Source organism: Camelus ferus, chromosome 14, assembly GCF_009834535.1.
Source record: "Camelus ferus isolate YT-003-E chromosome 14, BCGSAC_Cfer_1.0, whole genome shotgun sequence".
Taxonomy (NCBI): Eukaryota; Metazoa; Chordata; class Mammalia; order Artiodactyla; family Camelidae; genus Camelus; species Camelus ferus.
The window spans coordinates 40,382,808-40,406,690 of record NC_045709.1 but is presented as its reverse complement, the minus strand read 5'-3'; the positions used below and the strand labels follow the sequence as shown (position 1 = coordinate 40,406,690).

Sequence of the window (23,883 nt, the reverse complement as noted above, 5' to 3'; positions counted from 1 at the left end):
CTTCAGCAGTCTTTTCATTTAAGTATTTGCTGACAACAGGAAGGAGTTTAAATATTTACATCCTCCCAAGAATGGGCACACCTTGAATATCTAAAAGCAATTCCATCAGACTTTTTAAAATTTCCCCCACCACTTGCTTACCTAATGAGTGTGTTTAATAAATTGCCAATGTCACATCCAAATAATAGAAATCGTTAGTTTTATCAACTTCTTAGCTGTTCTTTCAATGCAAAAGTATCCAAATTGATAAAGCTGACCAAAGGCTCAGAAAGGATATTCTTTTGTTTTTTTCTTATCTATTCATTGAATTATAAATGTCAAATTTTGGTTTGTTTCAAGGATGGTCATTTAGCAATACTTCACAAATTTAGGGGGGAAAAATCTGTTCTCTGTCCTTCTATTTTGTGCTCTTATTATTTTTTTTTTTCTTGCTGAATAAGCCGCTTTCTTTTTGTGGGTCTCTCTGGGATGGTGAGAGATGGCTATTCAAACCTTTATTTGCACTTGGACCCCCTCACATTTCTGTGCTTCCACAGCCAGGCTCTACACCTATCATTTATCATGGGCAGTGGGGCTCAGATTTTGTAAAGGGAAAATAAATATTTGCTGAATAAATCCTCAGAGCTGCTACCAAAGATGGAAAATACTGGAAACAAAGACACAATCACAGATACAAAGTTGCTGTGGCTGGAAATAGAGAAACGGCATAAAATTCCTGCTTTTCTCCTCATAATTTCTCCAAAGAGAAAGGTTTTGTTTCTCTGTACTGAAGCTGAAAAATCAGATACTTTTGGCTTTGTCTGATTCCAAAAAAATACTTCTGAACAATGTTTTTCTTGTTTTCCTTACTTCAGAGAAACCCAGCCACTTCATGCCACTGGAAAATACTCATTCTTTTCATGAAGTGTCTAGGTGAGAACTTGCCAAAGCTTTTGTGTAAATATACATGGTAACTTTCGGCTCGTTCATACCCTGAAAGCCTTCAGTGAAACAAAGTCAGGCAAGCTGACCTACAGACCAACCTAATGGGGGGAAATCCTGGGAAATGGGCCGCAGAAACAAGTGGACCGAATGAGGTAGGAGTTAGAACGAAGCGATGAGGACACGATGTCTCTGCGTTCCTCTGGACGTTGCCAGTATATTACAGATGGGGGCTATCTGCAGGCTCTGATTTAACTCAGAGTATGGTTCACAGACAGTGGGCCAGCATCCTTTTAACTCTCAGATTTTCAATTTATTTCAGAAAATATAAGATCAATTTTCCATGTGATTCAATTGGCTTATTGGGTTAATGCCCTTCATGGCTTCAAATACATCCTTGTGCCTCTTTCTATTACCCAGGGCTTCAATCTTCAAAACTGAAGTCTGTGTTTCCCTTCGGGCTCTTCTGGGATGACCAGCTCAACTGAATCAATGAGGAATGAACCCTTATCTTTGGACACCCTAAATTCTTCATGCAACTGAACTAACAGAAATCAGAATAGACAAAGGAATTAGGAAAGACACATTTCAAATACCATATCCTATCAGTTGGTATTTAGTAAAAAGAGGCTAGTAGATTTTTAAAGATACACCAGTCTGGAAAGTGTGTTCTCAAAATTATCCATAGGAAAATATGCTTATGTTTTCCAGTGTTATCAGTCAGTTGAAAGCTTCTGATGAGGACTTTTAAGACATTTTAAACAGTCTTTGCCTGAAGTTTGTAATCCTTTGCTTAAGGAAGCACATACATTGTGAGTCCTGGCACAGTGATGGAGTGTTGGCCAGTGATATAAAAGGCCACGGGAGAGCACAAACAGCTTTCTAGATACAGCGCACAGGACCCCTGGGAGCCAAGGGAAGCTACATCGAAATTTGCTGCAGTTGCACCTGCTCTTGCCCAGCATGTCAGCTCACTTCCAATAAGACGTGGACTCCTTGAGTAATTAAATCAGGGCTCTAATCTTCCCACTAGAGAGCCTATCCTTGGCATCAACAGCAGTGTTGACCCTGTAGGATGCATTACCTGAGCCTCCCCTTGACCACCATGCAAGTTCCTCCAAGGCCATTTGCAGGCTAACGTGAGTGAGTAAACCGGGAGAGAAGCCTGGCTTGCACAGTACTTACTAATATAAATATGACAATTCCTGTGGCTATTTTTGACTCTTGCAGAATTACAGTGCGAATAAGGCATCACAGAAAAAGCTACGGGTTAAGTGCGCTTAGTCTTGGGGTGAAGGGAAAGATAAGGGTTGGTGCAGTTTAAAAATAAATGATTCAGTTGCCATGGTTTCCTTCCTTATAAATTCTTTTCAACATGAATTGTTGTTGTTGTGTTTAATTTTAGATTCATGCAGATTTTCGATAAATAAGAATTCCTATACATCTGAGAAATGGTTTTTCAAAAGCTGCAGGAAGAGGTTTTTGGCAGTCTGGCTTAAACATTTCTGAGCAAAATAACCTGCAGGGTCCTGGCTTTAGACAATTACCAAGGAAAGTGAGTAAAGAGAATGAGAACTCAGGGGACACATAAAACACATTTAACCTTAGGATTAAAAAGGAGTTTATGTGGCTGCAACCTTGACGGGAAAACTTAAGGACTGAGGACTGCTTCTCAGGACCAGAGGGAGGCAGATGTCCCTCCTAGGAAGCAGCTCTCTTGACAACCAACTCAAAGGATTAGACACCAAATGTTAATTTAGCTGAATATGCATTTATTAATATCAAAGGCTCTAACTTTGTTTTCAAACTCCGTCATATGACTTCAAATATAATTCCATTTTCTTGAATAGGGTGTCAGAATTACTTATAATTTCTACCTGCTCAAAAGTAGCTGTTTCAGACACATATTACTATATATAAAACAGAAACAAGGACCTAGTGTAGAGCACAGGGAATTATATTCAATTTCTTGTACTAACATATAATGGAAAACAATCTGAAAAGAAAAAATATATATGTATGTATATATATAAAACTGAATCATTTTGCTATACACTTGAAACATTGTAAATCAATTACACTTCAATAAAAATTTTCTTAAATCTGTTTTTTTTTTTAATTTTATGATGGATATTCTAAACTTGGAAAGCATAAATGAAAAGGAAGAGCTGACTTTACCAAAGAAATTCTTTTTCCTTATGCATTTGTTACAGGATTGTTTACATAGTAAAATCCTCTACAATTAAAATAGGACCTGATTTTTTAAAAGAAGGAAAGAATCAAATTAACTTGGGCAGAAATGCATTATAATACAGTTATTATGTAAACAGCAGACACTGAAATGTTGGTAAATGCCTGTTACAAATGTCTATTTAATATATGGTTAAAAAGTTCACATTATTTTAAATTTTGTTTTTCCTGTTTGTTTTCTTCTATGAACTTTTAATTTCAAGAATCCAGAAAAATGAAAAATCCAGAAGTTAGAATACATTAGATAGTAAGGGATGGAATTCATTAAAATTGAAAGGAAATGAGTGACCATATTTGTCTTTATAAATTTTTTTTCTAATTCTGTTACTCTGATTTATTACAGTAATTAACTATTGTGTTAATTACATATTTAGTATTCAAATTAAATTTTTGCTTTTTCTTAAAAAAAAAAAAAACCTGAAAACTCACAAAATAAAAAGTGATTCTTGCAGTATTTTGGCCCAATTAAGCTGAAACAAGTTTTGGTTTTTCTCTTTTTTAATTGAAGTATAGTTTAGTTATAGTATTATATTAGTTTCAGGTGTATAACATAGTGGTGCAGTACTTTTGCCGATTATATTCCATTATAAGTGATTATAAGATGATGGCTGTAATTCGCTGTGCTATACAATATACCTTTGTTGTTTATCTATTTTATACATAGAAGTTTGTATCTGTTAATCTTGTTAATGTCATACCCCTAATTTGTTCCTCCCAGCTTTCCCTCTCCTCTTTGGTAACCACATATTTGTTTTCTATATCCATGAGTCTGTTTCTGTTTTGCATATACATTTATTTCTGTTATTTTTTACATTCCATATATCAATGATGTCATACAGCATCTGTCTTATTTCACTAAGCATAATATTCTCCTGGTCCATCCACATTGCTCTACATGGCAGAATTTCATTCTTTTCATGGCTGAGTAATATTCCATTGTGTGTGTGTGTGTGTGTGTGTGTGTGTGTGTGTGTGTGTACATACACCACATCTTTATCCATTCATCTGCTGATGGGCATTTAGGTTGCTTCTATGTCTTGGGTTTTGTGCCTAATGCTGCTGTGAACAACCAGGTGCATGTATCTTTTCAAATTAGTGTTTGTGATATTTCTCTTGTTGTATCCTATATTTAAATGTACATGTACGAATTTTAGAGAGTTTTGGTGTGTATGGATGTGTGTGTGTGTGTATTTGGGAGAGAGGCAGAGGCTTTGATTATTAAGATATTTCAACTAATAGCACAGACACAGCCCAAGCTGATGGACTAACCTTATCAGTCTCCAAGTCCTCTCCATAGGTGAGAGGGTATTGCTTCCTGTTTTATAATATTTCTATGGTGTAACAATGAGACAAAAAATACAGTGAAAATTCAGAGGTTTTGAAATTTCCATGCATAGACCAGAGCTACTCTTTAGAGCAGACTTTATCAAGCATCTGCTTCTCCTAGGGGGGTTAGGATAGCCAAGGACCTGCTTCTTTGATTTTCCCCGAGCTTTGCTTATGGCTGACTTGGAAGAACAGCTGACCGGGCTTTTCTTGTTGGCAGCTGGTCTCTGCCCTGAAGCTTAGTGGGCTTTTAGACTGTTGCACAGCCCCAGAGCTCTGCAGCTGTTAAGCCATGTGGCTTTGCTACAAACACCAGGGGTAAACAACGCTGGCTGTAACAGACTCGTGTGGACTGGTCTTTCCACCAGGAACAACTTGACAAGCTTGACAAAGTACTGCTTAAGAAGCTGCTTGAAGGTTTTGGAGGGCTAAAACCGGGCAGGGCAGCCTGACTTAAAGGGACAAGATCCTGAGATGAAGAGAAATTCATTGAGATGAGCCTCCATCTTTGGTCTCTTTTCCCTTGAGCCATCTGCCCATCCCCAGCAGCACAGACATGAAGGCTGAGACGTTTAGGAGAATGTGGGTATGGAAAGGCAGAGGAGATAAGCAGAGTTTTCTACTGTCTCACAGGACAGGGAACCTAAAACTTGGAGTCCAGGAAGTGAGGAGCCAAGACTATGATGAGACGATAAACACAGAAAAGAGAACCCAACAATCTGAGATCAGCCGTATAGAGAAAACTGATGACAGATGCAGATATAAGACAAATAATGAACTATGGGGCACAGTCTTTGCAATAGCTCAAGAAAATATTTGAAAAAATGAAGAATTGTATTAGTCCTATGGACTGAGTATTTGTGTCCTTCCAAAATGCATATGTCGAAAGCTAATCCCCAATGTGACGCTATCAGGAGGTAGGACGTTTGGGAAGTGATGAGGTCATGAGGGTGAAGCCGGCAGGAATGGATTCATGCCCTTATAAAAGATATGCTGGAAGCTCTCTTGGCCTTTCTACCCTGTGAGGACACAGTGAGAAGACAGCTATCTATGAACCAGGAAGCAGGCACTTACCAGATACCAAAAGTGCCAGCAGCTTGACTTCCCAGGCTCACAAACTGTGAGAAATAAATCACTGTTGTTTACAAGCCACCCAGCTGTAGTATTTAGCTATAGCAGCCTGAACAGATTAAGACAAAGAAAGTTGAAATACACTCAAACAAAAAATCAAATGAAATCTCTAGAACTGAAAATTACAATAAACTGAAATTAAGGATGCAATAGATAGGCATAATAATAGGTTAGACATAACTGAAGAAAGGAAAATGCCCTCGAAAACAGCTCCAAGGGAAAAAATTATCCAGATTAAAGTACAGAGAGAACAAAGCTAGAAAAGAGAGAAAAGAGACTAAGATTTAACATCTTGTCCCATGTTCTCTAACATGTGTGATTAGAGTCTCAAAGGGGAAAACAAAAGCAAAAGAGAGAGAATTAGTATTTGAGTACATAATAACCAAGACTTCTTTAAAACAAATAAAAACAATTCTTGAAAATAAATAAAAACTAAACCAGATTCAAAAAGCAATAAAAATTAAGTTTTTTACTTTCAAGGAGCAAAATAACCCCTATAACAAATAACTCAATAGAAATAGTCAGACAACAATGAAATCACATCTTTTAAGTTAAAAAACCTGCCAACTTAGAAATCTTTAATCAGTGAAAATAGTCTTCTAAAATAAAGAAAAGACATTTCTAGACAATCTAAAATTATAACAAATTGTTGCCAACAGATTTGCATAAAAGAAATGGTACAAGTATTCTTTCAAGCAAAAGGAAAATTATAATAGATCAAAGTGCAGAAATGCAGGAAAGAATAAAAAGCTATGAAACCTGAAATATGTGGGTAAGTCTAAATGAATAAATATTAACTGAAAATAATTATAATAACCTCACATTCTGTAGTAAAAAGTTATTTATAGGATTAAAATGCATGACAACAATAATTCAAAAAGCAAGAAGAGGCAATAAATGCTATGAAAGTGATCCTCACGTAGTCTAAGACGTAATAGAGATTCCATTTTGAGTCTTACAGGTCAAGGACTGATATTATGATTTCTAATATTAATTATTGTGTAACTAAAAAGCTAATGGAAGGAAAATGGAATGATAGAAATATTTTATAAAATCCAAAGGACACACATAGACACACAAAATACCCACAAGAAAGGAGACCTAGAACAAGCAGAGCAGATGGAGAACAAAGAGTAAGGATGGACTTCATATCAGATGTATCAGTGATTACATCATATATAAGCAGAAGTGTATAGCAGTTCAATGGCTTTGAAAAACTTTCTGACAATTTCTTACAAAGTCAAATGTCCATCTAGCCTATGACCCAGAAATTGCACCTCCTTGTGTTTCTCCCAAGAGAAATGGGAATGTATGCACATACAAACGCTTATAAGAACTTTACACGTAATATGCAAAAACTGGAAACAACTCAATTCTACATCGACAGGAAAACAGTCATAGAATGTTATACTACTCAGCAATAAAAAAGAACATACTAATACACACCAAGCATATCTCATGTGTATCACAGAGAACAATGGCGACAATACATTCAGGCTTCCATGCTGCATCATTTATATGAACTACACATCTAATCTAATCTAGTGTTTTCAGCAGTAGAGCTTAGAACAATGATCATCTATGAGAGTGGAGTGGAGATTGCCCATAATGGGGCCAACAGAACTTTCTGGGGTAATGGAAAATTTCTACATTTTGACTGAGGTGTTGTTTACATGGGTGTATACATTTGTAAAAACTCATCATATTATACCTTTAAGATACATCTCACTGTGTGTAAATTTCACTTCCATAAAAAACTGAAAACAAACAAAAACCCATGCATAAAGATAAGCTGGACTAAACAATAATAAAAAAAAAAAAACTACCAGACTTGTGTTTTAAAACTCCAAAATAAATTCTGCTTGAAAGACACATTTACAAAGACACAAAAAGAGAAAGGCTGAAAACAAAAGAATGAGAAAAAGTATTTCATACAAACACTAATTCAAAGAAAACTATCATATATAAATTAATATCAAAGTAGAATTTAAAAGAAGAAGCATTGCTAGACATTCTTCACATTTCTCCACAAAGATAAAACTCTAAATTTGTATGTACCTAATAATATACATCTGCAAAATATAAACCATAAGAATTTCCAGACTCTAAAGAGAAGTAGAAATGTCATAGTGAGAGATTTTAAATACCTATCTCAGTAATGGAAAGAAAAATTAGACCAAAAAAACCACTAAGGTTATATGAAAGATTTGAAAAGACCATTCTAACATTCTTGAACTAATTGACCTAGTATACAACAAAGACCAAGAACTGCAGGATGTCCATTTTTTTTTAAGTAAACATTGGGCTGTTATCAAAACTGGCCACATACAGTTCTAGCAAGCAAGCTGTAACAAATTTCAGATGAATTCAGTCAGACAGAATATCTTCTCTTTGTATAATGAAAGCTAGAAACCACCAACAGTCAAATCACTACAAAGCCATTTGATGTTTGGAAATTACGTAATTCATCAGGGGAAGGAAGGAAGGATAGAAGGAATGAACGAACGAAGAAACGAACTGGAACTCTTACATACTAATGATAGGAGTCCAAATTGGTAGCATCACTTGTGGAAACTGGTAGTATCTAATGAAACTGAAAATACACAAGTCTTTTGATGTAGCACATCCACTCCTAAGAATGTACTCAGGAACATGCTATTAATAAAACACATGGACAAAGATTTTTGTGGCAACACTATTTCAAACAGCCCCAAACTGGTTAACATTCCCTTGTAATGATCATCAAACCATTACAGTGGATAACAGTCCCAGATTTGTAATATTCATTCAATATATCATCATGTGAAGATGTATGAACTACAGATACATGCAACCACTTGGATAATTAGCAATTCCGAGTAGGTAACACAAAAGTATGCATAGTTGGTGACCCTGTCTATATAAAGTTCATCTATACAAATGATGTTGATGGGTACCAGAATAGTAGTTACATGTGGGAAGAAAAGAACTGTTCAAGACCGTAAGAGGGCAAAAAAGGGGCTCTGGGCTGTCAGCAATGTTCTTTTCTCAAGCTGGAACTTGGGTTGTGACTAAGTGATGTGTTCACTTTGTGAAAATACATTAAGCTTTACCCTTAGGCTTTGTGGAACTTTCTACACGTATGTGCTATCTGCACTAAAAAGTTAACTTAAAACAGAATCATGAGGAAATTTCTCTTAAATACCTTCAGTAATGGCAAATGTTCCCTTCTTTGAGGATCTGACTGAACTTGTTGAAAAAAGTCAAAGGTAATTTTAAAGCTGATGAATAAAGTGGGTGATTAAACTAAGAAAAGGTGTTTTGACTGAAAAGGAAGTGCAGCCGTAACATAATGAGACGGACTCTATGAAACACAGAAAGTGAGCACCTTAGTATCATTTCAAAAGAGGATTTCCAAGAATTTTCATCAGTGGAATAAACTGGTAGGAATAAGTATATTGTTGGTATAAAATCACACTGTTTGATCACAAGGGGATGTACGTGTGTATTTCACTTGTTTCCATAAATAGCTTCTCATTCTAAACGTCTGGTGAAATAAGGATCATAACCACTTGGGGAAGGCAGAGGTTAATATCTCATCATTTTTGTTTTTTTGGAAGAGATGAGGGGGAATTGCAGGAAGGTGGCCCAAAGGCACAAACTTCCAGGTATGAGATAAGTAAGTCCTGGGGATATAATCCACAGCATGATGACTATGGTTAACACTGCTGAAAGGTAATAGGAAAGTTGTTAAGAGAGTAGATCCTGAGTGCTCATCACAAGGAGAAAAATTTTTCTTTTCTTTTTGTATTTATATGAGATGATGGATGTTAACTAAATCTTTCATGGTAATCATTTTACAACATATGTCAGTTGAACCATCATGCTGTACACCTTAAACTTATCCAGTGATATATGTCAACTATTTCTCAATAAAACTTGAAAAAAATATTAGATTTGCAGAGGAGGGGAGTGGTCTGTAGGCTCTTACCCAAGATTACACACAGTGAGAAAGTGCTAGAAACTGAATGTATCTGGCATCTTCTGATCCCTGCCCACCTTCTAGTCCCGTGCATCCTGGGGAGTAATAAGGGTATCTGTATCCCCTTATATCTCTGATCTGTTTCCTTAGCCACACTACTCTTTTGGGCAGTATAGCATGTTAAGCCTCTGATCTTATATTAATCACACCATTTATAGTATTTTGAAGACAGCAATCTCATTGTTATAAGATCTAGCAATTTTGCATCTAGGTTCGTGTATCCATGAACTATACAGTCAATAAGAACATTCTAAAAATCAGTATTTTTTTGTACCACTGCCTCCAATGTCGTATAAAACGGAGCTTTTCTTTTGGGGGTGAATTTATCTGATTCCAGTTATTTTCTCATACAGAATTGGCAGATACTTAAATTCAAGCACAGAGTTCCTCTTTTCAAGGTTTGCTAACAACATCTACTAGTGTTTGGATGATTATCTCAAGCTACTTCTGATGAATTATTCTGTCCTCAGAGAATCAGCTTGGAGCGTAGAACGCTAACTTGGCGTCCCCGTACGATGCATTTGACAGAGTAGATGACCAAGGAGTATTTGCAGGATGCATTCATAAAGAGATGCAGCATTACTGACCTGTGGCACCTGAATTAGAAGAGAGGCTCAGAGCACGCACTACCTGAGGATAGTACCTTGCACAAGCTGTGTTTTCTCTGCCCTTTCCGACAGCTGAGGCAGCTGTGCTAGGCAGCTGTGTGTCGGATGTGCTCCTGGTACCACACATTCAGATATAGATGGCGGAGTCTCCTTACTGTTCATTTGAGTATTGTATTTCTTTGATGTTTTTACTTTATTTTTCATTGTGTAGAATCCACATGACCTATGGAAGACAACAGCTAACAGGTATAACCAGAGCCAAATTAAGTTTTTGCTGACATATTCCAGAAATAATATTATCTTTGATTTCCTGTGATAGGTGAGGAAAGACAATGAGTATTCTTTGCCCATCGTTCTTTATAGCTGTGAGTCTTTTTTTTTTTTAATGGTGGCGTATATACCTATATGCAAAAAGCACACGGCTAAACAATTTTTACAAAATCTGGAAACTTCTTATATTTCCAGCATTTTCCTTTTCTCCAATTTCAGTGTATCAGTTCAAACAGGAAAGACACGGCTAAACTCAAAGGATTAGGAAGAGAATATTTACAGAGCTATAGGCAAGGTTAACAAGGAACCATCCTACAAAATAAAACATGAGCGTATGACTCGACAATTAGACTTCTGGGTGTTTCTCTCAGAGAAATAAAGACTTCTGTCCATACAAGCTGTGCCCCTGAAGCACAGAGCAAGGAGGGGAAAGACGGAGACCTGACCTGGGGGTTGGGAGGCAGGGGGCAAACAGAGAAATCTGTACGTCTCGGCTGCATGCAAATATTTTCTGCTAGTATTTCCCAGAGCAAGACTTTTCTTTTAAAAGTAATATTTATTTTTCTGAACTCTCACTACATTTTTTTCAGTTGTCTATGCTCGCTTCTTCCGCCTGCTTGGCCCCACAATCAGTATCAGTCCATTTGTTGTGAACATGTGTTTATGGTTTTTGTTCAGTAAATAAGCACCTTGTAAACCAGATACATTTCATTTCTTCAATTGTAATTAAGGGTATTTATTAAGCTCTCACAATAAGCAAGCTACTGTGGTTAAGTTTTGCCAGAGATACAATTAACAGTGGGATGAGGGGGAGGGGACTTCCCTGACCTCAAAGTTTTTCATAATCCTTTGCAAAAGATAGAAATATTTACCACCCCCCCAAAAAAAACCCTGCTAGTATATGGAACAAACTGAAAGAGGGGAAGTGCTGTGTCTTTAATCAGCTGTAAAATTCTAAATTGAAATATCGACGTCATGACGTGTATAGCTTTAAATTTCCATCACAGTCGTGCAAGTTGGGGGGGGGGGCGGTGAAGAGAGAGCTATGATAGTTCTGAATCTCATCCCAGGAGCCTAGGTAAGGGAGTCCTGAGATGTCTTTGCCTTTTTGGCGTCAAACTGGGTTCTCTTCCACTTTTCATCATTTTTCTGCGGAAATGCAAGGGAGTTTCTGCTGCCATCACCTTGTCCCTCTTCCCTTCTCATGTTACAACTATCTGGACTCCATCAGTCTTGCAGCCTTAATCCCTGACCAAGTCTTCCACTGTTTTCCTGCCACACCACAACATTTGAAGAGAAACACACTTACGATTTGATGATAGTTTTTTAACGAAATAGAGAAGATTATGTATATCATCTATCAATTTTGAAATATAAGCCCCATAGGACATCAGTGTGACATGAAAGCATATTTTTCATTTAAATTCCAATTTTTTTGAATAGAAGGAATGATTTGACTGGGGTTGTTCTGAATGAAATAAACATACTACAACCAGCTTTGCAGTATTTTCATCTGAGACAATGTAAAAGGATCTGCATAGCCTCCAAAATATTTAATTTTTTTTTCTTTAAAACTGTTTTCTTGCATTTGATTGTCACCAGCAAATACAAAAAGTGGTAAGTTTTCCCAATGGCTGGAATGAAACAAGAACTCTCATTAAGTAGCAAAAATCCAAGTCATTGTTTTTTGTAGTCTCTTTCCCTGCACAATGACTTCTGATTTGCCTGTTACTTCTAAAGTAAAAGAAAGAATCTGACTTATAATCAACACAATTTGCTCACTTCTTCAAAAATGGTTTGTTTGAAATAACTTATGCAACATGAAGACGCCAAAAACAGTTCAAACTTTACTTATCTTCTAAAACAGATCTGCTTTGAAATCCCACAGAAATGGTACATCCACTTTGAATCTATTAGTCTTTAATAAAAGATCGTGGCTAATTTTATCACTGTGTCTCTGCAGAATAATACCACTACTCTGCATTTTAAAAGCATCTTTATCTTGAAAAAGTTGGCATATCTTTCATCTCATTTTATCTGAATTCCGGGGCAGCAGAATCCATCTTGCAGATGAAGAACTGAGACAGAGACAAACGATTTGTTGTCCAAAGTGACATCTGCACAAGGGGCTGGCCACGCATGAACTTAAGACCCTCACGTCCAGCACAACTTGCTCGCAGTCGCCAACGCTGCAGGAGCAACGGAGACGTCAAAGCTCCCGTCTCCCTCTGCCACCCCAGCAGCGGTGGTCACCGCTGTTCTCAAAGCGGCTGCTGCAGACTGGCTTTAAAATTAGAATCTCAGGAAGTAACTACAAAGGGTCTGGGTTTGTTTTCTGGGGAAGGAGGAAGTTGGGAGGACCCCTCTTAGCAGCAGGCTGACTGGTCACTCCTGGAAGCCAAGCTTTTCATTCCCAAATGACAACTTTCTGAAGGAAATAAATGACCCCTCCCATCCCGCACCTGGCCAGGGAACTCCATGGAAAAGCCCCCCCCCCCCCCCAGCAGTGCGCTGGGGGCAGCGCTGTGGGGAGAAGAGGGGCAAGAGAGCCAGACAGACAGACACAGACAGATGGCAGGTGATGAGGGCCCAGGGCTGGGTAAGAAAAGAGCACAGTTTAAAGAAAATGAGGAACTTACAAAGATTGGCTGCAGAGGCTAGACAGCCCTTACAGTGTTGCTCCTGGAAGATGAAGTCAATGGAACAGAAGGCTGTGAACCCTCTACAACCAAAAGAAAGAAGAATCAGGGAGGGCAGGGCTTAGACAAGACCTGTCGTTATCAACTCACACATGAGGCAGAGTAAGAAGATTTAAGCCCACCACCAAACAGCATTTCTGTAAACACTTCAACTAAAATGTTTCATCAATCCTTCAGTCAATGTCCATTGTACTCAAGTGTTCCCTTTTGGTGACAAATCCCAAAGAAGTGACCTCAATCTATTATTCTTTGTGAAACTGCTGATCCTGGGTGGCCTCTAAAACAAAGCAGCAACGAACACATTTTGAGGAAGAAAAGTAAAATCACATTTTTTTAAAGCATCAAGTCCGGTATTTGGGGAACTGGATGACTTTGGAGATAACTTGGTTGCCAGCTCCAGGCTCCTTTCTCTCTTTCGACTCAAATTAGGAAGAAAAACCTGTTCTCCCTGACTGCATTCCTTTTCAAAAATGCTCCTTTCTCATACCCAGATGGTGCCCTTTGAACTAAAGAACTCTGTTCCCCACTGTAAATCGTCCCCACGGCCATGTTGCTTTCCCATTTAGCTGCCAAGCTGGGGAGAACTGGCAGCTCTGGCGGACAATTAGCACTTTGAAATATTATCCCTGCACATATGTAACAGGTTAGCACAGTGCCTGGACACGAGAGTGCTCCACGAATGTTGGTGCCTTCCTCCCCTCTGGGCACCAAGCTAGGCAAGCTCTGGTTGCTTTTCTCCGACAGAGATAGAGGAGAGTTGGTGTTTGGTGTCCTTAAAGGGGATAGAGAAGAAAAGAAGAATATGAAAGAATGGTGGTGGGCTCTTATTTTAAAGTGCAGTTTTAGATTGATCGGTCATTAAGTGAAGTCTGAAAAAAAATCAAAGGGAGAAAAAGGTAACAGGACATGAAAATATTCGTATCGAAACCTCTAAGAGCAATCACCTTTATCTCCAGTTGTAAAACAGTCCACACTAAAAACTCACAGCCCACAGTATTACAGATCAAAGACCTCTCAGTGGACTGTCTCTATTAATAATTAGGGGTGGTTTTAAGTTTTCTCCTAGCACTTTATTTAGTAAAATCCAAAATGTTATCACCTAGAAAAAAAAATAAGCAATAGCAGGGTTGTTATTTACATAATCTGTGAAAATAAGCACTAACCCACTCCTTTAGTCCCTGAATAAAACCAGACATATGGTGGGTATTAAAAAGCAAACGTAGTCTATTGCAACTTTGTAAATTTTTATTTGTTTGTTTGTTTTCATGGAAACCCTCACTTATAGGGAGTTTTTCTGCTTCCGTCTTTAAGAGATGAATTCTCTAAAACACTACCCATCCCTTCCAAAATTCTTAAGTCCAGAGAAAAGTGGCTTCTAAAAGTATTCAGATTAACCTGGAAATAAGACAGCAACTTAGCCAGCTAAGAAGTGAGTGGGCCTTCGTAGCTATTCCTCCTAATGATTTCCTGACCAGAGGAGAAAATAACTCCTAGCTTTACCCTGAACTAGTCAGTCAAGAGAAACGTGAGACAGTGTTGAAACAGGACATATATAATCCAGATTGTTATACAGAAAAAAAAAAAAATCGCACTGGATTTGGTTGAGCTCTCGGAGTTTGATGAAAAGACTAGATTAGGAATGTGAAGATGTGGGTTATTAGTCGTAGATCCGCAAACCTGAACAATACCTCTCTGATTCTCACTCTCCTCATCTGCAAAATAGGGTAAGAGAATCCACTGGGTGGAACTCCGCTTCATGTGAGAAAGAAGTTCATAACTATTATCAAACATATGTTATTATTCACAGTTTGACCGTATTCATTTAACCAACATAGTCTGAGACTTCCACCTTGCGAAAGGATTTTATTCCATTCGAATGTTTATTACCACGGGGTGTAGCCCAAATCTGTGGTGTTTCTGGAAAGAATAAGAAGGGTTAAATCTCAGGTATTACAAAGCTCCCTTTCTTCCTCTGACCTCCAACCCCTTAGCTCTACAAGTCTTGCCTACCCTCCCCACGCAGACTGCTTGATCTCACTTGGGGTAGCAGAAAAGATGCTTCTAAATTTAGTCTAAGTGGATTTAACATATGGCATCATACGTTCCCAGGTCAAGAGGTCCCTGTGTTTCTGGAAAACTGGAAAACAGACTTTGCTAGGTGGTAGAAACTGGAGAAGGAAGATCACTCAACTATTTGGAGAAAAACAGTGACTTGAGGATTTGGGGGCTTTTTAAAGTTAAATTTCTAAAAGAAAGCTATGACATAACGTGAAAGGACATCTTGATTTAAGTCTTTGAGATACTTCCCTGACGGCATCCAAGACATATTAAATTATTTGGCATTTGGTCCATGTGCAAAATGGACTTGGCTCCAAGAGAATTACTCAGGCTTAGACCTGACAAATTATCCTTATTGGATTTGAGGATAAAAATAAATGGAAGCAAAAGGAGGGTTAGAAGAGAGATTTTCTTTTTCAAAAGCAAAAGGGTCAGAGTCAATAAAAAGGCAAAAGAGAAAAGAATAAGAAAAAAAAAAAAACCAACAACAGTGAAATTGAGTAAGACTTTTAAATTGGAAACAATTTTTAATAAAACTGTGACTCAAATCGTGTAAGTTTCTTAATAAAAAAAAAGACATGCCTTTACTTTCAGATAAGCATGGGTGGGTTTCTATTAGCAAATGACAGCTATGTGTAGTCTGTGAACTTTAAATACCCATGAGTAAAAAAAACAGGTATGATCTGCCTATTTTCTTGTGGTGTAAGTAAGTAAGGCCTAGGGAGCCATGCTTTGTGTCTGTCTGGGATAGCCACAGTTACTAACATTCTTTTCCCAGTTGCACCAAAGTTGCATAAAAGAGGAGTCCAGGAAAAGAGCAGCTTTAGAGACAGAGCTAAAATGGTATAAAATCCAAAATGAAGGTGTCTGGTTCTGTGCAAGAAAACGGCAGCAGTAAGGACCACTGTAAACTATGTGAACACTGCCATCTAATGCATTGATAAAAATCAGCAAGTGCTTTGAGGAGCTGTGCAGGGAAGCAAGAGAGACAGAAAATAACCACCTCATTAGGAACGCCGTCATCAGGGTTTCTACCTTAAACTGACTACAGTATTTAAATAAGTCATGGCTCTTGTACCTTATTTTTCAGCACACCAATGATACTAGTTTTCTGAACACCTGCCACCCCTATCTTTTCTCATTTTCGAAGAACGGATTGTTTTTTTTTTTAACCTGTGCTGTGTAGCAAACAGTATTTAAATTAAGAACTTTTCTATCTGGAAGACTACTTTGTAGCTTGGAGAAAATAGGTCATTGAAACCTATCAATTGAAAAAAATCCAAAGACCTAGAAAAGATCCAACAATGTGTCTTCATTCAATGTAGGATGTGATTAAAATGTCGGATGCTGTGTTAAAAGCTATCAATCCTGCATCCACCACGGCCCCTGTCCATGGCTTCAAGGATACTTAGGAAAAAATTTTCTGAAAAGCTGTTCACCACAGATGAGATAAAAGCAGCATACAACCCCCACCCCACACACACACCCCAAAACTATCATTATGTCCTCCAGTCTTTACGTAAGGAATACTTGGGAAGAAAATACTTAAAGATGTAGCAACCACTTCTCATATTAGCAGTTTGTAAAGAGACTTTACTAAAACTTCAGATGAGTCTGGCACAATCATTTATATAACATCTACAAGCAAGTAAATTGAAGTAATCCTGGATCCTTTGGTTTCATTGCCAGGAAATAGCTGATGGTTATCTGGCTGCAACAATTCCCACCCTGACAAAATTGAGAATCACATTTACCAAGAAGGGATGAGTAGTGGGCGAGAGGCGAGATGGTGGGTGCAGTCGAGAAGTTCGGGGGAAAGTGTGTTGTTGGAAACTTCAGCTGAGATGAGTCCTTCACGGTAGCGAAAGATATGTGAGGGCCAAAGCAGTTATGTAAACGTTGACAGTGGTGGATTGTTTAGAAAAAGACTGCATTTGTGCATTCATTAATTCACTCTGTTTACTGAGCTGAGACCAGTGAGGGATGCAGAGATCAATGAGATGATGTCTCTGTTTTAAAACTTACATCCTAGTAGGAAAAACAACACAGCCTCACAAATACATAGTGTATGTATACATGTTTACATAAATATGTGACACAATATATCCATGTATGACATAACGTGACACAAACACTTAATGTATTTGAAAAGAGTTTAGTAATTAGCAGAGCAGATGCCCAATAATATATTTTTGAGTGTGTGGATAATTATTTATGATAAATGGAGATATGAATCACTGTCATAAGAGAAGTTACAGAACTTCAGAGAAAAGACAGATTATTTCTGTCAATTTTGGTAAGCTGGGAAGTGGAGAAAAGATACAAGGGTTTAAGAAAGAATATAAAGTAGAGTTGGGGTTTGTGCAGCTCACTGAATGATTGATAATATAAATGTAGGTATTGAGGTTAGTAAGAAGGTAATTGGATGCAAAATAAGTAATAAAGGCTTGGAGACAGGAATTCTGGATGTGTTTTTGTTTGCCTGAATGATAGATGATATAAATGGAGGAGGAAACTTCTGCCACACAACATATACAAAAAGTAGCTCAAAGTGTATCGATGACCTAAATATAAGAGTTAAAACCATAAAACACTTAGAAGAAAACATAGCAGCAAATATTCATGACATTGGATTTGACAATTAATTCTTGGATATGACAACAAAAACACAAACACCAAAATTAAAAATAAACTGAACTTCAAGAAAAATTAAAAATTTTGGTGCAAAGGACACTATCAAGAAAGCAAAAGGGCAACCACAAGAGTGGGAGAAAATACTTGTAATTCATATATTGGATAAGGGTCTGGTAACCACAGTATACAAAGGATTCTTGGAACTCAAAAACTAAAGGACAAACAACACAATTAAGGAAAGGCAAAGGACTTAAATAAACATCTCTCCAAAGTACATGAAAGATGCTCAACATCATTAGCCATTAAATGACCGTAAATTAAAACTCTAATGAGGTATCACTTCACATCCATCAAAATGGCTATAATGAAAAGAAATACAAGTGTTGGCAAGGATGTGGAGAAACTGGCACCCTCATACATTGCTAGTGGAAATGTTAAATGGACCAGCCACTGTGGAAAGTAGTTAGGCAGCTCCTCAAAAAGTTATTAAACACAGAATTTCCATATGACCCAGAAAGTCCACTTCTAGGTGTACAGCCAAAAGATATGAAAACAGGGATTCAAACAACTATATATCCATGCATATACATAGCAGCACTAGTCACAGTATCCAAAACCAACTCAAAGGTCCATCAAGGGGTGAACAGATAAACAAAATGTGGCACATCCATACCATAGAATAGTACTTGGCCATGAAAAGGAATGAAAGTACTCATATACACTGCAACAGTGATGAAACTCAAAAACTTTATGCTACGTGGAAGAAGCTAGATAGAAAAGGTCATATATTGTGTAACTCCAGATATATGAAATATTCAGAAGAGTCAAATCCATAGAGTCAGAAAGCAGATGGATGGTTTCTGTGGTCTAGGGGGAAGGGAGAATGGGGAATAACTGCTCAACAGGTATGGAGTTTCCTTTGGAAGTGACGCAGATGTTTTAGAAGTAGGGAGACGAATGGTGGTTGTACAACATTGTGGATGTACCAAATGCCACTAAACTGTTCACTTTAAAATACCTAATTTTATTTAGTATGAATTTCACCTAAATTAAAAAAAAAATTCCCATCCATTGTCTTAAACACTCAGCCATGACTACACTGCTATAAAAAAAAAGTATTAAGGAAATAAGAAAGAAAGCCAAAAAACAGATTAAGCTGAGTAATTGTTATCACTGCCAATAAAATGGGCACACAGGGAGGAATCACTCAGGGTAAGTTCTTCGTTAGGAAAGTGCCATGATCATCTCCATGCTGGGGCAAGTCTGAAGCAGCTGCAGGGTTCGGTAGAGATTGGAGTAAATGACAAGGAGCAAAGCTATCTGTTCACGATTTAAAGACTAATTCTGCAGGAGTCTACGGAAGCCCAAACTATGCTGGTGACTGCAACAGGCATGGAAGTGACAGATGAGATGTCAGATATTATGACAACAGTATGACATACTCAAGCCAGTTCATCTGACGCATCTACCACGGGGGTAAAGTCTGCAGAGAATGGTTCCAGTTGCGTTTCCATATAATTGAATGATACTGCCTAAACTGACTGAAAAATTCAAGCTCAGTGGCTCTCCCTGCAAGCAGTGTAGACATTACTGCATTCATTCCACGTGCACAAGGTGTGTGAAAAAGCAGTTACGAGTGTCGTCAGGCAGTAGTGTACCTCTCTGAAAGTTTCCATCAGTCGCACTCCACGTCTTCCCTCCTGGAGAAGACCACAGTATTCACTCAGCGAATATTTACTGAGTCTGTACAATGTGCCAGGCAGGAAAGACAATGAGTTCACACAGGTGAACAGGTTGAGTCTACAGTCCAGCAAAAGGTAAGTAAGAAAGAAATGATAGTGTAATTAAAAGGGGAGGATGAAGGTAAGTTCGGTCAACATCAGTCAACGTATATATTTTGTCATCATACAAATATATACAATACTTATTTGTCAGTTATACTTCAGTAACAGTGGAAATGTTTCTTTGAAAATCCTCCCTGACCCAGACTCTGATTCATACTCACTCCCTATATTGTTTAGTGGCGTCAGATTTACACAGGATTTTTATCTGGTCCCTTTTTGGCCGTCTATCCACCAAAAGGATAGGCTTCGATTCTTGTACTATATTGGCTTGCCTGTAATGTTTAACTAATGAGTAATGTCTTTGCTTCTTTTTTTTTTTTTTTAATATTTTGTAGTTTACTTTTACAAGAGCAACAGGAAGTAAAATGACATGTTGAAAGCAGCTTTCAATTCATACAAATTAGTCATTTTATGCCTGAAAGTTTTTTTTTCTTTCACTAAGTCCATACAGCAGTCTATACGAGGGAGAAAATGTTATGTTTAAAATATATATACTGGGGGGAAATATAGCATAGCAATTTATATTGGGGGAAAATATTATGTTTAAAATAACTGAATGTCTTCTTTTAGAAAGATACTCATGTAACTCTTTCTGGAGGACACCTCAGCTTTTTCACTCAATATCCATCTAACTCTCCACTCTACTGTGGGCTACAGAACTGGCTTTTGTGGTATTAACTAGGTATTTATTTACTTCTTTACTTATAAATCATGCAAGCTGGTGGTAATCACCATCTCCTACTTATGCTGTACATGTAGGATTATGGATGGTTTATCTACTATCATTTTTGATATGTATGGTTCTTCAGAGAAAGTGTAGGGAGACTTGAATTTAAAGAGCCACCATTATCCTACAGGAAACTACATGCTCTTAAAACTATGATAAAATTCTAACTTTTGACCCTGAACGGAATGAGGAATGCTTTATTTGGAATTGCTTTATAAAAACTTCCAGTATTCAAATATAGCAATATTAAACCAAAATATTTATTTCAACACTCCTGTAAGTTACCTGTTGATTTTCTGTGATGGTGGAGTTATGCTGTTACCACAGCACAGACTTTCAAGAGTATTGATCATTTGCTGCATAATGTAATGGGTTTACTTAGAATAAAGCAGACATTCTTATTTCTCAAGTAGAAATTTTATTTCTGGTACCTCCTAAACGGGAGAACCTCTCTCAACCAAGATACAAGTTGGAAAGACTTTATCATTTCAATTGCCTCAAAAAGTAATTCTCATCAACTTTATTTTTTTCAACACCTTTACCTTCTCTATCTTACCTTCCTCTGCACTCTCCTATCTTAAACCTCTATTCTAATTCTCTTAAGAGATCTTGACCTCTTCCCTCACAACCATTCTCCCTCTCTAGCCTAGATATTAGAAACCCCTATTGGGGAATTGTCATTTCCATGGAGTCTAGTCACATTTTTTAAAATTTGGAAGTTGTTTCTTAGTCATACAGAGTTTAACAACACCTGTTGTATTAAGAAATTTAAAATAGAACTACCATATTATCCTGCAACTGAACTTCTAGGTATTTATCCAAAGAAAATAAAAACACTAATTTGAAAATATAATGCACCCCATGTCCACTGCAGTATTACTCACAGTAGCCAAGATATGGAAGCAACCTAAGTGTCCATCTATGAATGAATGGATAAAGGATATGTGGTACATATACACAATGGAGTATTACTCAGCCCTAAAAAGAATGAAATCTTGCCATCTGCAACAACATCAATGGATCTTGAGAGACTTTTAAGTGAAATAAGTCAGAGAAATATAAACATGATTTCACTTATATGTGGAATTAAAAAAAAAAACAATGCAAAAGCATAGATACAGAGAGCAGAATGGTGGTTGCCAGAGCGGAGGGGGTTTGAAGAATGGACGAGACAGGCAAAGGGGGTGAAGAAATACAGACTTCCAGTTATAAAATAAATAAGTCATGAGGATGTAATATAGGGCATGGTGACAATAGTCAATAATTTTGTAGAACATACTTGAAAGTTGCCAAGACGGAAAATTCTAAAGTGTGTACTTGTATAGTGACCGATGGTAACTAGACACTGCGGTGATCATTTCACAATGTATACAAATATCAACCCATTACATTATACACCTGAAACCAATATGATGTTCCATGTTAATTATACCTCAATAAAAATTGTTTAAGAATTTGTGACTACAATCATATAAATCATATGTTTGGAATAATAAACATGAATAAGAAATAGCAGATGACAGCCTCTCCCCCCATCATTTATAAGGAAATAAGTTCCATTACACAAACATTCCCACTAAGAAATACACATTCTAAAAATGCTTCGTTACATTTCTGTTCTATGTTTGAATATTCTTTTCTATTTCCTGCTTTCGACTAATGCTCTTGCAGAAAAAGACCTTGAACCCACTCGTCTCATTTCAGATAGCGCTAAACAGAGTTAACATCGTTTGGTGACACACTGAAGAGCCATACGTACTGAGGAGTAACAGACCCGCCATGTCTCAGCATTGTGAAAGACAGGGAGAAAGACAGAAGCTCCAGCTCTTCTTTCTGCTTTTGTGCATCAAGCTGACCCTCTCTTTGCTATAGCTGCTCTAGAATCTCCTTTCCTGCTTCCCTATTTGGTGAATTTCTTTCCCCCAAACGTTGCCTATGTAGTAACAATTACAGCCGGAACGCTTTCCGGCCACCCTTATCCTCCTTCAGGGTTCTCCTTCCTCTGGTCTGCCTGAGAAAAGAGAAGCTGTTTCGTGTCAACCACTGAGTCATTTCCCCTCTGCGCCTATTTCTTTAGTCCTATCTGAGACCTCTACTCTCTTGGTTGGAAATCACTCCCACCCATTCACACCCCAGAAGATCATTAAATCAAGGGGACATGCCCCATCCTTTACTGGAGGTTTGGAACGAACCACTTAAGTATGAGACATTCCTCACTGAAAAGTTCCCCAACTGTCTCCATCGCTGGAGAACGTTTACCCTTCTACGAGGGCGGCTTCCTCCTGTATTCCAAGTCCTCATCTTTTCCTCTCACTTCTAGGAAGCTCCCACTATTCAATTTCTCTTCATTTTATTTGTAGTCAATTTACCAATCTTCCGTCTTGCTGTCACCTTCCAAATCATATAGCTCCCAAGGTCAGACCAGTAAGTACTTTCTTAAACAAAAGAGTCTCCAGAGGGAAATCAGGCCACTTCCTTAGGGGTAAAACTATGTTATTTGTAGTTTTAACTTGCCTATTTTTCCTCTCTGTTACTTTATTTCACTCAAAAGCAGTTAATGTAGTCCTTTATATCAGGGTCATAATAACCAAAGATTGTCCACGAATACCCTCAAACTTAAGAAGTGCTGTTACAAGAGAAAGAATTTTTAACAATCTAACTTGAGGTCACAGAAGTCACACAACAGTGATGAAAGAATTAAAATACTCATTTTCTGTTTCCTTATAAACCAGTTCAGAGATTAAAAAACATAAAAAGCAACACTTCTCTGTTTCTATTTCCAAGCTGGAGCAGTGCAGAAACTTTAAGTTGATGGTGACTAAGTCACTAATTGAACAGTACGCTAAATAAATTAAATAAGCAAAGGCCTTGTAAAGTCCAAGGCAATCGTGGTTATGATTAGGGAAGCTGGGTGCAGGACACCCAGAGAGAAAGCTGACGGAAGTATTAAAGACTGCGTATGTGGCCCACCTGGCTGGGAAAGAAATCTGGAGAAGCAGTCAAATGAATAAATCAGAAAAGCAGATCAAAAAGAAAGTCTGAGAGTGAGATAAATCTAAGTGTATTAGAAGAGACGGGAAAACTGTCTATAATATGACCAAGGTTTTGAGATTATATTGTAAAATAGCAACAATTCAAGGAAATAAGGGGAAAATATGTATGTGTATGTATCAAGAGTCTGTGTATTTCCTGTGTATCATTCATCTGTTTGTAAGTTGTTCCAAAATGTAGTAGTCAACATCAGTAGGGTCCTTAGTGGCAAACAACAGAAATCAACTCAAGTTTAAGCAAAAACATAAACGATTAAAGGAATCTAGTATCTCAAAGACTTGAGGGAGGTGGAGGGCAGCTGGAGGAAGAGTCTCAGAAGTGGACAGTAGCCGAGGGAGGAGGT

The 23,883-nt window shown here is 37.6% G+C and overlaps 1 long non-coding RNA gene across 1 annotated transcript in view; it reads right to left on the bottom strand.

Moving 5' to 3' along the window:
- The window catches only part of LOC106730574, a 290,488-nt gene that overhangs the window by 131,374 nt on the left and 135,231 nt on the right, over positions 1–23,883 (bottom strand). The window lies entirely within an intron of this gene.